We start from the raw sequence: 17919 nt of genomic DNA, 5'->3' as shown, positions 1-17919 counted from the left end.
TCCCTTCCTGTGCTATTAAAACAATTATGAGTTTCAACTTCTCTCACAGAAACATGAAACTTGTTTTTCATTCACAATAGTGATAAGGAAGAGCATAGATTTTCAGCATTTACCCAATCTTTATTTCTTCATGTGTTTACCTGCATTCGAATATTAGAGCCCTGACTAATGCAGCAGTCAGGACTCTAATATTTAGTATTCACTTCCTTATGTAGGTACAAGGTTTATGTGATACGCAGTCAGCATTCGCTAAGTCATCCAAATTAAAAACACAAAATCTTTAGGATTTATGACAAAGTAGGTTTTTTTTATACCATTTAGAGAGAGGCAATAAATCCCTGAGAATACATCTCCAGTATAAACGTTCTTAATTCCTTCTTCACTAATCACATTAGAGAAGCATGTTTTGTATCCTATACAATAATTATCTTAATTTGAAAAGGTTTCGACTTCGATGAGGTTGCAACTTTGGCATTATTCCGGTTGGGAGTTGCAAAATTCCAGTGCAACTGAGTATGAAAAAGGTGGAGACCTGTCGTCGTCGTTATGCTAGAAATCAGACACTGTGAAAAAAATGCATACTATTGACCATTGATTCAAATTTCTAGTAGTGACGTTAATCCCTCTAGCTCAGTGTTTCTCAACCTGTGGTTCGCGACGATGGGACAGATGGTCCACAGGCAGACTTAAATTAATTAAATAAATATATATTTTTTAATTATCTAAACAAAATAAATTAAAATTGAATAAGTAAGTAAAAATTATTGAAATCAAATGGAGCCTTAAAAAAACCAACAAATAGCGTCAGAATGTTCAAAGGAGAAGTGATAAAACTATACTGTTTTTCAATTCACCCCTCTTTTATTATTCGTCATTCTGCAGCTAAATTTGTAGCTGCAGAATTTGTAACCTTCCCTTGCTGTTTTGTCAGATTTGAAGTGAACATGTGTTATTCACATTTCAACCAATTGCTTGTTGTGTATTGATTTTTATTATTGAAGGTTTCCTTCAACCGAGGCTCAGTATATCTTCAGAAGTGCTAAGTGATACTTGAACAAAGTTTGTTGTGAGTATTTATATATTTATATTAAGTATAGTCTCTATGAAAAATTCCCATGTTACTCCTCTTAAACACTATCATTATAATTACGGCTATTATAGCCTGTTTTTGTTTAGGAGTGTCCTTTATTTAAATACATTGGCTATCAATACTCAAGAGGGGTATATATATTTAGGGCATTATTGGTCAGTATAGGACTGTCACACGACCGAAACGGTTCCACACCCCGTTAACTCTGCCCCAGTTGCCACATAAGTATACCCTTCCTCCCCACGAAAAATGCGCCTTAATTCAAAATAATATATATATATATATATATTATTAATATTAACCAGGGTTATCCAAACTTATTTTCCAGCGTCAAAACACACGCTCCCTCCCTCTTCTCTCCCCCCCCGTTTCTAAACAACCTTCAGCGAGATCATGGAAGTGGAAGACATCGTAGAATCAAAAAAGGTATGTACCAAAATTTTTCCACCTCTTTTATTCTACCTTAATTGCCTTCTATACTGACCAATAATGCCCTAAATATATATACCCCTCTTGAGTATTGATAGCCAATGTATTTAAATAAGGGACACTCCTAAACAAAAACAGGCTATAATAGCCGTAATTATAATAATATATTTATATATTTTTCGTAAACGTTTTTTTAATAATGGAAAAGTGGCTTAGAACTAGGACTTTGAAAAGATATGCAAATGAAACAGGTAATGCTAACCCTAATGTTAATGCACGTGTTGTAACCGCCAGTAAATCTGATACTATTAAAGTAGAAGAAACAAGCAGTTCAAAGAAAAAATACAGTAGGAAATATAACAGTTCATATTTGGAATTCGGGTTTACTTGGTATGGAGATGAAAGTGAACAGAAACCTCAATGTGTTTTGTGTTATCGAACGAGTGCATGAAACTTGCGAAACTCCGACGACATTTAGAAACTAAACATTGTGATGTGAAAAATAAGCCAATTGAATTTTTTCAGCGACGCTCAGGGACATTAAATCATGGGAAAGATATAATTTCAGCCATGGGTTCCATTAATAGCAAAGCACTGGAAGCATCCTATCTCTTAAGTTTGCGCATAGCGAAAACAGGGAAACCTCATTCTACCGGAGAAAATTTACTACTTCCAGCTATAAAAGATGTGGTAAAAACTATGTTTGGCAACAAGTTACTAAAAGATGTTGATTTGATTCCTCTTTCAAATGACACTGTCGGTCGCAGAATTAATGATATGCAGGTGACATCGAATCTCAGTTAATCGAAAGAGTTAAGAGTCCTTATTATGCGTTACAAATAGACGAGACTACTGATGTTACAAATGATGCGCAGTTAATATGCTACATAAGATATGCGCATGATAACAACATTCATGATGGTATTCTGTTTTGTAGAACTTTGTCATCCCGAACAACTGGAGAAGAAATATGTCACACTCACAATAATTACATAATACACAAAGGGATCCAGTGGGAAAAATGTATAGGCTTCTGTTCGGATGGAGTTCGCGCTCTTACAGCAGGCATAGTGGGGTTGTTTCTAAGGTCGAAGAAGTAGCTCCGGATATGAATTGGGTGCATTGTTCCATACATAGGGAAGCGTTAGCCTCCAAAGGAATGCCACCAGAATTTAAAACTGTGCTATACAACGCTGTCAAGCTAGTTAATTTTATTAAAGCTCGACCGTTAAATAACATTATTTTCAGTACTCTGCGATGAAATGGGCAGTGAATATATACACAACTTTTGCTTCATTCTTTTTTCATTCATTTCCAGGGGAAAAGTACTAACAAGGTCATTTCAATTAAGGCAAGAAGTTTTATTATTTGTAAATGAACGTAATTCTGATTTTGCATCACTCCTTGTTGACGAAGCATGGTTATCAACACTATTATATTTCAGGCATTTTTTCGAAATTAAATGAACTAAATATCTTCCTTCAGGGAAATTTTTTAACTGTTCTTGATGCCTAAACAAAATAAAGGCATTCGAGGAAAAACTGGTTTTATGGATTAATTATGTAAAAGACAGACAATTTGCACCTTTTCCAACATTGGAAACCTTTTTAGTGGAAAATAATATTTTTGTTCATTCTGAGTTTGTGGAAAGGGTTTATGACCACCTCAAAAATTTGAAACGGAATTTTGAAACATATTTTCCGAATAACTTTTATAAGAAATTTCTGTGGGTTCGCGATTCATTTCAGGCTTGCAGTCACGAGAACGATCCTTCGTTATCGAAAAAGGAACAGTTAATTGAGCTTTCAAGTGACAGTGGCCTTAAATGCAATTCCGTGATCTTGGTTTTGCTCGATTTTTGGATCTCGTCTTTGGATCTCATCACTCAGTTGCTGTTTTATAGACAGTAAGGCAAGATTTCATAAACGCCAAAAAAGGTGCCGCCAGGGGCGGATCTCCCCCAGCTACGCCTCTGTCACTTAGTGGTCCACAGAATTGTTTTAGGCATTTTAATGGTCTTTGGGCTTAGAAAGGTTGAGAAACGCTGCTCTAGCTTCATCGTATTAAATCATGCTATATTTGAATGCAGGGAAGCCGAATCAAGGAAGACATAACCATCGACAATTAAAATGTTACCGTGGGTAGGATCGGGAAAAACAAAGTAATGATGTAGTATTTCCCCTCCAACTTCATCAAAAGTCTTAATAGCTAGGCAAAGGTACGTTTTCTAATGGGCCTAACGAATTTCATCAACACACACACGTACTGTACGAATAAACAGTCAATAAAAATCTGTTCAAGGAAAACCTAGCAAAATGTAGGAAATAAATTTTAAAAAAGTTGTGAAACGTGCACATGTATCTCCAGTTGTTTTCACAACGCCATCTTGATAGCAATGCTGATGATTTTAAATGGCGTGTGTTAATCACATTTATATTTGAAGAGAAACTGAAAGCGATATACTTCAAAGGAACTTACCTGCGCAGTCGTGAAGAACTTCTGAGCGATAGGTGTTTTGTTTGAATAGAAGTATCACAGTGGGCGCGAGGGTATCAAAAAGTATTAGCAACGGTTAAAATAAATGTGATTAAAGTAGAGTTTTAAGAGTAGTGTGAGTATGGTAGAAACAGAAAGTAAATATCTTCCTAGATACAACCTAGTGAACCCATAATCAAGTTGTACTCAGTACACTATTCAACGATACAGACCCTGAAATTCTTCAAACGGAAAATGGGGAATGAAGGATATCTAAATCGGCAACGAAACAAAATAGCTCACGTAAGATCGTTGACAACCTGGCTATAACAATCCAGGCTACAACAAGCTAAGGAAGGTAATCAGTCAGGTTATATCCTAGTTACAAGGGATTAAACATATCATTAAAAAAATGCAATAATTCCCAACTTCACACTAAGTGCTATTCTGTTCGAATATACTGTATCTATATTTCATTTTAAGTGTTAGGCTCAATGGTTTTGTCACGGCCAAGTAACTGATTTCAAAGAAAACTAATTAATGATCTGGCAGGAGGGTTTTATTCGTATCTGAATAGTCTACTAAGTATACTGATTGTGTGCATTCTCAGATCGGTTTGACTGTATCTCTAAGCATGGCTAATTCACCTTCAGTTCAAAATCCCTTATAAAGTTTCTTCGCATCCTAGATGGAATTCGAATCTAGACCCTTTCCAAACTAAGTACATAATCTATACGGACTGCAGCCTCTCCTTTGCATATCATAAAGAAAAGCAAAAATAAAAGATTAAATTGCTTCATCTTCGACTTGTTAACTTAATACCGCACTATACGTCCAGAGCTCAATGACGCAACTACTCAGATTACGTTTCCATGGTAAATCATGGAAACATCCATGACATCCAATTTCCTACTGGGAGAAAAAAGTGAAAGCGCACTTGTTGTTTTAATGTATATCCTTTGCTATAATATATAAGACTGCGTCTATATTGGAATATTACTTGCATAGGTACGAGTATATAACGAGAAAACAAAATTGCCCATTCGTTTACATGGCATTTTTCAAAAGCAGCAACAACAAAGCGATGCCGTTAATTGCATCTTTTATTTTTTATCTATGGTCAGTAGATTGAAAGCTTTGAAAATATCAATGCATTCCTCGTGATTTATTGCTTACAGATATGCACTAGCTTTTAAAATATGCACTAAATCTTACAAATGCATGTCCAACATACATTAAAATGATTACTGATCAATTTAATTTACCCTCAAGTACATGTGCTTCAAAAATTAGCAGTCGAGAACTAGCAGACATGTAAACACAGTGGTGGCCAAATCCAATGGCTTCCAGCGTTAACATTTGGAACACATAATGAATGGGCACAAAAATAAATGAAATGAATAAAAGGGTAGGTGGGGGGGGGGAGTTATTGTTCCTTTTTACTTTTAAATATGGACCGATTTGATAAGTTAAAAATTATTTGTAATTTTAATTTTTATCAATTTTAATATTTCATTTTAGTTTCAAAATGAAAATATATCAATTCAAGTTAAAAAACACTTCAAGAAATGTAAAAATGAGGAAGCAACTCGATGCAATTATTGTCCAAAGCAAATTTCATGTAAGGGATCGAACATTTGTGGACTGATGAAGCATCCAGAACGTATAAGGAAAATACTGAAACTTCAAGAAGAATTAAGGCTGATTTGTCAATTTTAAACTTTTTGTAAAACAAGAAAATTAAGTGAAATTGTATGCAGACTGTCCGCCGAAGGAGAATCTCAATTCGAACTGTTCAATGATTCTTTCATACGCGATTCAATTTCAAAGCAGAATTATGAATAACTAAAGAAACAATAAGATATCTTAGTTAATTTTTTACTTCTATGGACATAACAAAGAACAGAAAACGTCAAAAATTAAAGAATTATATAGAATCGAATAACCGTTTTAGCGTTAACCTTGGATGAGTTGGACCAGTATTCGAAATAAAAAGATATTTCACAGTATTGTGAGATGACATCATTTTTTTAAAAAAAACTTAGGATTAGTTCGTATACTCGGAAAAATGTTCATCAATTGATATTATTCAAAATATTGTGAACTCACGAATGCATGAATTTGGAATAATTCTGAGAGGGGAAAAAAAAACGTATTGTGCCTATAATGATAGATGGAAGAGTGATGCCGAAATTTGGATGTGAAAGCTTGGTTGAAAGATGATTAAAAATAACTTTTACGAAAGAAGCAGATATAAGCTTACTAAATTCTATGTGGTAAGACAGCAGCAGCCAGTCAACGATATTAAAAGTCGACTTCAAATAATATTATCTTATTGTTTATTTTGAAAATAGAATAAGGTTATCGCTGACTGCCAAATACAAATAAACTCGGCATTTTGAGGTGTTAGATGATATTAATGAAACGGTAGGAGACCATCGCTATTTATAGGAAGTCTGAAGTAACCTGAAAAAAAAAAAAGTTCATGTTTTCTCTCTAAAGCAGTTGGATTATCTGACTCTTAGACCACCCACTGTACTAATATATGAAAAGTTTACAATCCTTCGTAGGCGAAATCCACATAAAAAAATTATTACAAAGCCTGACTAAATAATCATAAATTATTTGATCATATCATGTTTTGGTTATTAATTATAAATAAATAAATTAAAACGAATAAAGAAATAAACACTAGTTCCCATTTCGCACCGGAAATGGTAAGACGGTTGGATTCTTTTTCCTAAAAGAATAAACAAAATATGTCATCATACGATGTTATTAGTACAGTTATGGTGCTTCTGAAATCGAAAGAATTATTTATGTGGCAAACATTTTTTTTTTTTTAAATGTTATTAACAAAGAAACTGGTCTGTCATAATGACTGATTCGGCGAGAATACAGAAGGCAACGATGATTGGCGCCCTCAAAAAAAAAAAAGGGAAAATATATATATCTTAAATTACATACAAAAATGGAATGAACTATGAAATGGCATTAGGATGAATAAAATGGAAGTAATTATGTCACATGTAAGAACACGAGATTACAAAGCAAGGAGAACTGCCTTAGAAAGTTTTATATAATTACGCCAATGCAAGATCAAACAGTGGTATACTTAAAATAACTGAAAGGTGCATACTAGAAATGATAAATAAGATTACAAAGAACATAAATATTATTCATATCAAAAGAACGTAAAAAAATAATCTCATGGCGCAAGTATAGGAATGAAAGTAATACGACTAGTTAATTTGAAAGAGATACATATGACAGTTACTGAACAGGGACAGCTAAATGACATGTTTTAATGAAGAACAAATAGAAGAAGTAATGGAAAGCGATACAGAACTAGGAAACGACTGTGAAAAGGAAATGTTAGATCAGAATTGTGTTACCGTTGTCAGATTAAAGAATTATTAAAGAAGATATGCGTACGAGCGATTAATAATGCAATTACAAGAGTCTCGTATCCCTTACCGGACTAACAGTATGGTAGTTACACCATAACAAGAAAACAAAGCCGTCATTATTATTATGGATAGGTTGCAATCCAACAGTGTCCTTAATATGGCATCACTGCGAGAAAGATCGGTGCATCAAAATGATGGGCACCACATATATCACTGTCGTTTTAGCAAGTTTCATCGTTGTAGTAAATTTGCTATTGTTGAATAACATTACGAAGTTTATTTTAAACTACACTCACTCCCTTGGGAAAATCATACCGTACGGTTCCTAGCCAGAGGGGGGAAATCGGCAGTGACACAGTTATGAATTGAACCAATGTATAATCTCATTACGCTCATAAAAGTTTGAAATATATATATATATATATATGTTAAAGAAACCAAGCTATTTTAAACCTGGTTTTTAATCCATTTCCCAAGTAAGCAAAACCAGGTTTAAAATAGCTTAGTATCTTTAACATACATTATACCCAAGGTAAAAAACTTTCTACACACACACACACACACACACACATATATATATATATATATATATATATATATATATGATTAGATAATAAGGTTACACTGCTCTTCGAAACCAAAAATGGAACTCTTTCAACCCTTCAGGCTTCCAATAAGCAATGAGATGGTCTTACTGTCCATGCCACAATGATATATAACTTCCAGCGTGCAAATCACGTTATTTGTCCTAATTAAGACTATACTACTAAACGGTGTCATTTGGTTCATGATTTAAGTAGGGTATTTATTTGCCTGCAATGATAACTGGTTGCACTGCATAATATTAAATGCAGGAGAGCTTAGTTGGAAGTAAAAGTATGCAGATATGCTAAGTCAAAAGTGCACAATACCGTAGCTTTTTAGACACGGGTGAAAGAAACTAAAATAGACAGTGGTGGCGCCTTAATGGCTGAGTCTTAAATCAGTATTAAATAACCTTGACGGAATTCGTTTTGAATTACAGCCTGTTTTTTTATTTATTGCCGAGCTGTATATTACGTTCCCGACTTGACACTAGAACTCGGTTAGTAACGTCATGATCCACGAACAAGATAAAGACAAAATGTCAGGTGTTTTTTAAGAATAGAAAGTAACATTACCTGTTGGCTTCCTTGGGACCCGTCTAGTGAAGTTTCAAGGCACGCTCCACCTAGCAAACCAACCAACGACAGAGCCGTTAAGCACCTGTTGTACGCTATTCTAACTCCCGCACCCTAGCCACGTCATAAACGCCATGAGAGGGGAAGCCATCTGTGGTCCCTCTTTGCTGGTAAGGTCATGACTTGGGTTCGTCTGTGACTCATTCGCGTCACCAAAATCACCGAAGGGGTTTAAACAGAGACTGTTGGCGTAAATAGCGAAGGTGTGACACATCAACAATTGTATCGCAAGCACCGTTTTTCAACACGTGTCAACGGATAGACACAAACCACTTCGTAACACGTGTGGGCTTGTGTACAGGAAGTGAAGAGGGCCGGTTGATTGTATACCGAGGTAACAGGTAGAGATTACCGCATGATAACGCAATAATGGAAAACTGACAAAAGTGCTAGCCAGCTGTAGCTGATTAAACTATTAGAAGAATGCATACTAACACTCGTTTAATCGGTTATATCAAGCGCTACCGAAGATGATAAGAACACACACAAAAAGATAAAATAAAGTTGACAGGTTATCCGAAATGAAGTTTGTGTTTGATACCAGTAAATAGTCTGATAGAGAAAATTATCGTATTCGATCTTATCCTGTTTCCATAATGTTATAAAGAAGATAAAGCGTATTGAAAACCGTCATTATATTTCTGAAATTATCACAAATGAATCATCCAATTTATGAACACATTTTTTTTTTGTTTGCACTTTTTCGAGATATTCGTTGAATTCGACAAATGTTCACTATTAGTAGTCTCACTGGAGGATTTCTACAGTTCGGTGCCTAGGTACGAAATAAGAAAAACAAAACAAAAATAAATAAATGCCTAGTTTAGGTATAGGCCACATCAACTTAAACTGTCAGTGGAACAAAAGCCTCGGGAGATAGTAACGTTAATATTTTGGTCACATGACTATCTGTAGCGACTCCGTTTTGAGTGCGAAGAACTTAACCTACTGGAATCTAAGAAGATTGTTCTTATGTCATTATTAGCTAAACCCTTTATATATATCAGGCAAAATGTATTCTTTTAATAATTTTGAAACTCAGACAGTGACATCTACCAAACGCAAATGATTAAAAATACTACTACCGTAAAAGCATAATACAGTTTACAATATTTCTCACGAGTAGTGAGAGAAAAATTACAGATATTTATTTTTTAACATGACTAAAAACTGAATGTTTTCGGTTTCATTAAAAAATAAACGCAACACATATTATACATCAGTGGCGTAGCGTGCCCATTTCAGTTGGGTAGGCTGTCGTGTGGCTTATATCACGTCAATTTGACCGTGTGATTGCATTTTTACCGATGTATGAAAGTTTTAAGAGTGCATAGCGCATCAACACTCATCTTCATTTGTCCAATGCAATTAATGGTAGGATAACTTTGAATAGGTTAATTTATCAATTAATTGCCAAATCTGCGTAAAGTGGGGGGGGCAATATGTTTGTTTTAAGATATATTATAAAACAATAATGAAGGCGAATGCTATATTTGAATTACTCAAAGGTGTAAATCTAATAGTAAATTTGGAAGTGGATGACGAGGCTTACCTCCGACTACAATCATACAATTCGCAGAAACTCAGGAAGAAAACGGGACATTCAGTACATTGTCAACACTATTTTCCCATTGTAAATATGGACAAAAAAAGTTATAAAATTTACAAAATAAATTATATATTGAAAACTTGTCTATATCGCTGTCTTAACACCCTGCGGAGGTCGCAGCTGATCTGACAGATGCATGCAAATTGTTTATACAAATATTCTTACACATATCCAGTGTATTGCTTGGAGGTCATGAGTAGCTGTGCATGCATATATTACGAGTGATATTTGTTTTATGATATTACCTGTTCATGCAGTCAGTTTTGGTTTAGCACGTGTTATGTCAAGATTTGTGATATTTCATAGTAAATTGTATCTGAGAGATACCGCGACCTCCGATGTCAGTATAGTATTGGTTTAGTTGTTTTTTTTATTTATCGAAAATGGCTGGAAAAATATATCGATTGGATAATCCATCAGATGTTGAAGAGATTCAGCGATTTTATTACTCGAGTCGGATGATGAGAATGATAGTCGAATGTGAAAGTGAAAGTGATATTTGATAGTAAATTGTATCTGAGAGATACCGCTAACTCCGATGTCAGTATAGTATTAGTTTAGTTTTTTCTTTGTTTCTTTGTTCAATATTTTCTAGATTGTAACTGAAAATAAATAACCCATCATGTATTATATTTGCAGTGTTTTTTTTCTCTAAGTTTTATCGCATTTTAGCACATAATAGTAATGAATGTATCTCTCAGCTACACGCGACCTACGCTTCATTTTTTTCGAGTGCGACCTCGGCAGGGTTAAACACGTCAGTTCACACTTCACACAAGCAAAACAGATGAAAAAACTCAGAAAACAAAAATAGCAACTCATGACAAATGACAACCTTCAGTTGGATTGGTTAACAGAATAACCAATCACAGCCATTGATTTCTGGGTGCTACTGTCTCAGCGCACACCCTGCCTCGTCTTCTGGGTGGTTTAAAATCACTGGAACGCTAAGAATTTGACCCGCCGCGCCATCTGTACGTTTGTTCAAAGGGCTCAAAGGTGTCCGTATTTGTGACTACACACCCGGTCTATTAACGAGAATGTGATGTAATGTTTACATTACGACAAGTGTCCTCTTCGTGAAGTATTAGTATATTGTGTTTAATTGGGCGAAGAGCCAGGAAACAATTAGGAGCGTCTTTAACAGGAATAAATGCAAATATATAATATCGGTGATATTGTTATTCAGTGGGTATGCACATCTAGCACACCCTGAATACACACCCCTGATATTCACACACACACACACACACACACACACACTACTTGCTAAGTTAGCAAGACATACTAAGTGTTATATGATTGTTCATTATTTCTTACTGAGGTCTGTCAACGAAGCTGTAGACTCGGAACTCAAACTTAAGTGTTGATGAGGTATTGAGTATTAAGGTAATGATGAAGATAATGAGGTATTGTGGACAGATTAAAATAAAAGTCGTGAGGCGTTCATGTATCTTGAAAATGAAAAGTGTATGCCAATATTGTTGTTACTGTGAGAGAAATCAAGCGTTAGAGTAAAACGTGTATATATGTGTGTATATATATATATATATATATATATATATTATTTAATTTTCTAAGATCATTGTTGTTCTTGTTTCTGTTTAAATTCACATAAGCAAGCAATACCTTTCCAAAATATCACAGCGGGCAATTTGTTAAAAAGAAAAAAAAAAAATTAAAATCTCAGAAAATAATTAAAGAAATAATTTGCTGATGGCGTGTGCAGGGTTTTTTTTTCCAGTTTATCTGGGGTGTTTCCTCCCGCAAAAGCAGGCAAACCGGCCCTGAACACATGCTTCTACAGACATAGGATACCTCCAGAAATAAGGAGTAACCAACCTATTCCGTAGGATTTCGGTTGCGAATGCCTACACCGTAAAAGGTATGGGTCTACTCGTGAGCATAAATCAGGATCAGGAATTTGCTGATGGTTTCGGAAGTCCTGAATTTCAAAGAATGAGAAATGAAAAAGAGGTATAGTAACCATAATTTCTTTGATAACGCATTCTTAAAATATATACACCTTGGTTTTTTTTTTCAGATAGTTTTAATTTAGGTATTATATATATACATATTCAAGAAAAGAATAACAGTCCTCTAATTGTAAAAACAATACCCTTTTGGTCACCTGAAATAAAACATTGAACGAAAATTTTTTTTTACAAATTTTCATCAAATATTTGCTGCGAAATTTACGTTAATCGACTACCTTGATGTCTGTTTTCCAGCTTAAATCTATGTAATCGTATGAAAGATGATTCTCTCAGATCATCAGACATATACGAACCATTAGGATTCATGAGAGTGTTGGCGCCATTGTTACCCATCAGGAAATCCATTCGGACGAATGATATTGTTATAGACGGAGAGAATGTGAGTGCGCGCAATAACATGAAAGAAACGATAGAATGGATCACGCAAAGACATCAAGCGATTCAACGAAAGTAAGAATATTTCGTCTAGAATTATTTGTCGCTTTGCCTTCGCCCATGATAACAGTGACAGGCTGTTCACAATTATTCTGTAACATACAACACTCTATTTTCTGAAATCTTCAGTAATGTAAATTTTTAATTCATTTACATCTATCAAAGACCTCATTTCGATATTTCTAGCATGTATCCGAAAATATGGAAATCTGTTATGTGGTGTAATCCGTCTATTAAATACATTATATTTAATAAGATTTTTATTAAAAAATTCAAATTCTCTAATGCCTTCTAAGAGGATTTTAATTTTTTAATGTTCTTTAATGTCACACATTAATATATTTTAAAATATTTTTTAAAAAGTTTAATTTCCAAATTTTTTTAAAGTTTAATATAAAATTAATTTTTTTTTAAAAATTGAAATTATTTAAAATGATAATTTACAATTATTTTAATTAAAACTGAAATAATAAATTAAAATCATGAATTTATAATTTCATAAAAATTAAATAATGGTGATAACTACGCATTCATTTATACGGTCAACAGTTCACATCTTAATGCAAGATGTTTACATCAAATCGTAAACCATTTGCATATAACAATACTGATAAGCTAATATGCAACTGCAGAACAGCAAAATGCTATCCTCTTTCGTCCTTGAAAATGTAATTTACCAGTATTTACTAATAAACAACTAAATTTTAAAAATAAAATAAAACGTCCTTTATTGGATTATAAATAACAGTCGCCGAATTATGTTATACATAAAAAACTTTCCCCGAATTAAGCTACAACATGACAGCCCATTGCTTTATGGCAACATCTATGTGCAACAGCTGATACCATATAAGCATGACGTCAAATTCGTCCCAAACAAAATGAGAGTGAGAGATGAGGAGAAAAAGAAAACTAAACTGTAAACATGGCGATATATTTCATGCTGAGGTTAATTATGCATTGCTGCATGGAAAATGTGGCACCATTCAATCATTTTCCCGTCCAGCAATATGCTCACAATGTTCTTACATACACTCTTTAACAAAATTCCCTGAGTTGTTTTTCGAAATTTTGTTCTCATAGAAATCATAGCTGGATTACGATAAGCTGATCTCTTAGGATGTTTGGCTTAAGAAGTCCCATGTAATAAAAAAAAAAAAAAAATACGAATCTAAGCTTATTTTTGAATCCATCCAATTTGTGACATCAATAGTAATAGGATGTCACAAAGCTGGCTTAAACATAAACCAGCTTTAGCAGTCCATCCATCCATGCAGTTATTCAAAAACAGTAATGTCTCACATCAGCGATCAAAACTATACAGGAGAGAGGGATAAAGAGAGAGATTACTCTAACTTTCTCTACATATTGAGTAAGGGAATGAGGGAAGAAATTCTGTAAATCAGAAAAGTATCTTATTTTTACTATGGAAATCTTTTCTTCAAAGCATTGCCAGTGAATCTGAAATAATGTCCATGTTTTAACGAATGGCTGCATATACAATTTGAAAACAGTGCTTGGTTGACAGAGCATGCCGATGGAATGTGTGTGTGTGCGCGCGCGCGCGCCCAGCACCAGCTTTTATAGACACATACTGTATACTGGGAAGCGAACACTGATCCATACAAATGAAAGGAAACGCGGATCTGAAATCATGTGATATCCCTCCGGCATATGCGAGCGTAAAACGCCCAATTGCATTTGTGAAATTTATTTTTCGAATGTGTGCACGACGAGAAACAAGTTCCAAGGGAAGGCCATCCCAGGGATTCTCTAAAGAATGACATTTTAATGGTTAAAAGAATATTTTTTTTTGGTCTGCAGAATAAAATATATCAAATAAAACAAAAGATAAAACTAAAGAATTTCTAAAAAAAAAATCTTCGGACAATAGTGAAATCCCTAGCGCGAGACAGCACTTTTCACAGAGATTACAACATGCTCGGCTATTATGTTTGTCGTCATGTGGTAACAAAACACTGTTAGACTTGGCACTTTACTTTCACCTTTCCGATTGGCTAGGGTTATGTCTGGTTGAGTACCAATGCGTGATTTTATTATAATATCAGCAAAACATGAATTTAAGAATGTGGATAATTTAAAATCAAAGAAAATTCAAATTAAGTTAATTAAAAAATTAAACAGGAATTCAAATATAGCTTAGTGTCGGTTATCAATACGTCTTTCTATCAAGACAACATATGCTTGTTTAAGCTTATGTACTGGCTATGCGTGTTAAACGGCTGCAACCCTCGGATAAATACTTCAGAAAATGAAAACAGCCAATATTTATCATTTTTCTAATTACCAGACTCCAAAATGGGTCCGTCTTATTCTACCAGAAAACCCACACATACTAACAAATATCTGGATGGCATAAAAAAAAAAACTTTAACACACCGAGTTAGAACTATTTGTTCAAATAATAACATACTTCAAAATAAATTTTAAAAAATTACAATATAATCCTGTTCACTCATAATGGGTACAATCCTAAAATTTTCTTCTTTTAAGAAAGAAAAATACTATCAAACTCGATTCTAATAACAGGCAAAATAATAGAGAACAATTAGATCACTCCAAAGCAGCTGCTCTGTAAAGTGCTTGTAAACTCATATTTAAACTAGCCTTCTGCCAGAAATGTATAGGATACGCTGCCAATGTAAGCTCCTTATTATAGACAGTTTGATAGATCTGCAACTAAACAAACAGAAGCACACCAAAGCTATATATAATTATGAATCTATACGGACAGTCTATTAGCGGACATGTGCTCGAACCTTTAACGCAATTAGGAGAAAAGCTCCTAATTGCGTTCCAAAAGTGATTATTCTAGGAGTCTGCTTAAGCTTTATAAAACATTTCCAATAGAATAAATTTGGAATTAAAAAAACTTCCAGATATCTCGGAGACTCATCCTCCATTTTTGTTGTTGAAATTAAAAAAAAAATTATGCCACTCTATGAACACACAGTAGACAAAGTTCAAATATTCGAATTTAAATAGTTGAATATTGACTTGAAATTCATTCAGCGTTTTTGTTCTTATTCGATTTATTTTCTTAAGTTACTGTAGGAGAAATATTGGGTTAAAATATTGATTTTTTTTTTAATTTGTGTTGTTAATAAGCCATTAAATGCTTTCATTAACATGAAAAGATGTTACTTGATTTTGAAAAAAAAAAAAAAAAAAAAAATATATATATATATATATATATATATATATATATATGTGTGTGTGTGTGTGTGTAAATATGCGCAGTTACAGGATATGTAAATATATAATTATTTCAAAAATAATTTCGGAATAATTAATATTATAACAGTAATGTTCATAACGCGTAGTAGAAGAAGAGAAGAGTAATGTTCATTCCTAATGACACCTGAGACCTAGCTGTGAGCAACGACCTCTCATAAAGTTACTTCTTTTTTCTCCCACAAAAGAACAAGCTTTGGAACGCATAAAATATCGTTATTTGTTTAACTTCCAAATAAGTGCAATTTACAGGGATCCTGCATATTTTCATTCAATTTCGATCCCTAGAATCACTCATCTAACGTTTCAATCCCTCACACACACACACACACACTGTTGAAAGCATAGTCGGTATAACGGGCACAAGATGTACCTCGTTTGGAACTCGTGTCCCACTTAGCTATTCACTACTTACCTATTTTGTTCCTGATCTCATGTAACTTACTGCCATGCGAACATGGACACATTACGTCACATCAGTCCTAAATCAACAAATGACCCAAACTTGATTGCAGAAAATATAAATCTGCCAATAAAATGTGAAGGTAAAAAAAATAAACAAATAAAGCAGAAGATTAAAAAATATATTATTTCTAACGAAACCTTTTTTTTTTTTTTCGTTAATTTCGAATACACTGCATTCTGCAAGGGGATATTGTCTATAAGTTATTTAACGCTTTTCGGGGAAAGAAGGAAGGGAAGTGAGATATCACGTGTGGCTGAAGGTCGTCGTTGTTCCTGCAAGTAACTAACCTTCTCGGTCGAATATGTTCATTTTCATTTTAATGCATCTTCTGATTGCTTTGGCCTGGATAAGTTTTCATAAGAAGCATATGTTTACGAAATATTGGAATGAAAAAGAATACATGTTCATTCATACGGAAAGGATTTTTAAAGAGGTGTGTTAAATTTAAAATTACAAGGAATGAAATTATTCGGAATATGTATTAAACCTACTCAAATAAATTTATTATTTTAATAATATTTAACTAAATTTACTCTTTTAATAAAAATTGAGAATGTTAACTCTGAGGCGTGCATTTTGACAATGGAATTACAGATGATGGAAAACGCAAGAGACATCAGCTTTGTTTCTTTAATGTTTTATAAATCTGAGGTTTTTTCCTCCCTTCGCTTATGAGTTCCGAAGCATTTCTTAAATGGTCCAAAATCAGAGTACCAGAAGCATGGCTAGACATTTGCTTTTGCTGAAACAAGAAGTTCTGTAAACGAATCTCAAATCCCTTGTGAAAATTCTATTAAAGAAAATATGATGAATGTTTAATGGTTCGTCTGTTGTCTTCTGGAAGCCTGGCCTGTGGCGTTTTCCGCATCAGCAGGTGTAAGAACAAGAAGACGGGCTCTGTCCTAATGAGGACATCTTCGTCACACGACAAACACCATGACGTCGCAATATCTCATTGCTAATTTAGATGCGGGACAAGTGATTAAATTTTAAAAGATGCCGGAAGAAATACATTAAAGAAAAAGACAAAGGAAATCGTTTCGTTCAGAACACCGGAAGAAAAAAAAAAAAGACGGACAGAGAGAGAAAACACAATAGGAAAGCCTAGAGTCAATCGATAACCATAAAGTATCTCTTAATGCTAACGTGACGTTTATTTTTTTTTTCGTATTTGACTTTGTCGTTAAAAAAAACAGTGCAGGATCTCCAGAATGTGGCTTTTCTTAACGCACACACATATGCCGTTTTGATTTCCGCTTTGGCTAATTCGGTTCTGAATTTTTCTGTATCAAATGCAATTAGAGGAAACATGCACAGCTAACGTAAGATAAATGTGTTTATAAAATAGAAGTCTTAGAGGAGAGGGTGGGTCTGCTCTACTGCTGCATCGATCCAATCCTAGTTATGGATTTGTGACAGTATACTTGACAACTTCCAAGATTGGAAGATTCCCCAACTTCAAATTTGAAAAACTGGATTTTTTTTTTCTGTCGAAGGTTTTTTTTTTTTTTAATGTGAATTTCGCCCATGAAA

General features: G+C 34.0%; 1 protein-coding gene across 1 annotated transcript in view; it reads right to left on the bottom strand.

Moving 5' to 3' along the window:
• Positions 1 to 8795, bottom strand: part of LOC150094948 (guanine nucleotide exchange factor DBS-like) — a 500966-nt gene extending 492171 nt beyond the window's left edge. The window contains exon 1 of the mRNA XM_090411335.1: positions 8565 to 8795. The gene's annotated coding sequence lies outside the window, so the exon portion shown is untranslated. The remainder of the gene's footprint in view (positions 1 to 8564) is intronic.
• Positions 8796 to 17919: the final 9124 nt, after the last annotated feature.

This window comes from Typopeltis vanoorti, chromosome 21, assembly GCF_054136105.1.
Source record: "Typopeltis vanoorti isolate ZY-2024b chromosome 21, IOZ_Tvanoo_1.0, whole genome shotgun sequence".
NCBI classification, from domain to species: domain Eukaryota; kingdom Metazoa; phylum Arthropoda; class Arachnida; order Uropygi; family Thelyphonidae; genus Typopeltis; species Typopeltis vanoorti.
The sequence above is the reverse complement of the archived record's forward strand: the minus strand, read 5'-3'. Positions and strand labels throughout refer to the sequence as shown.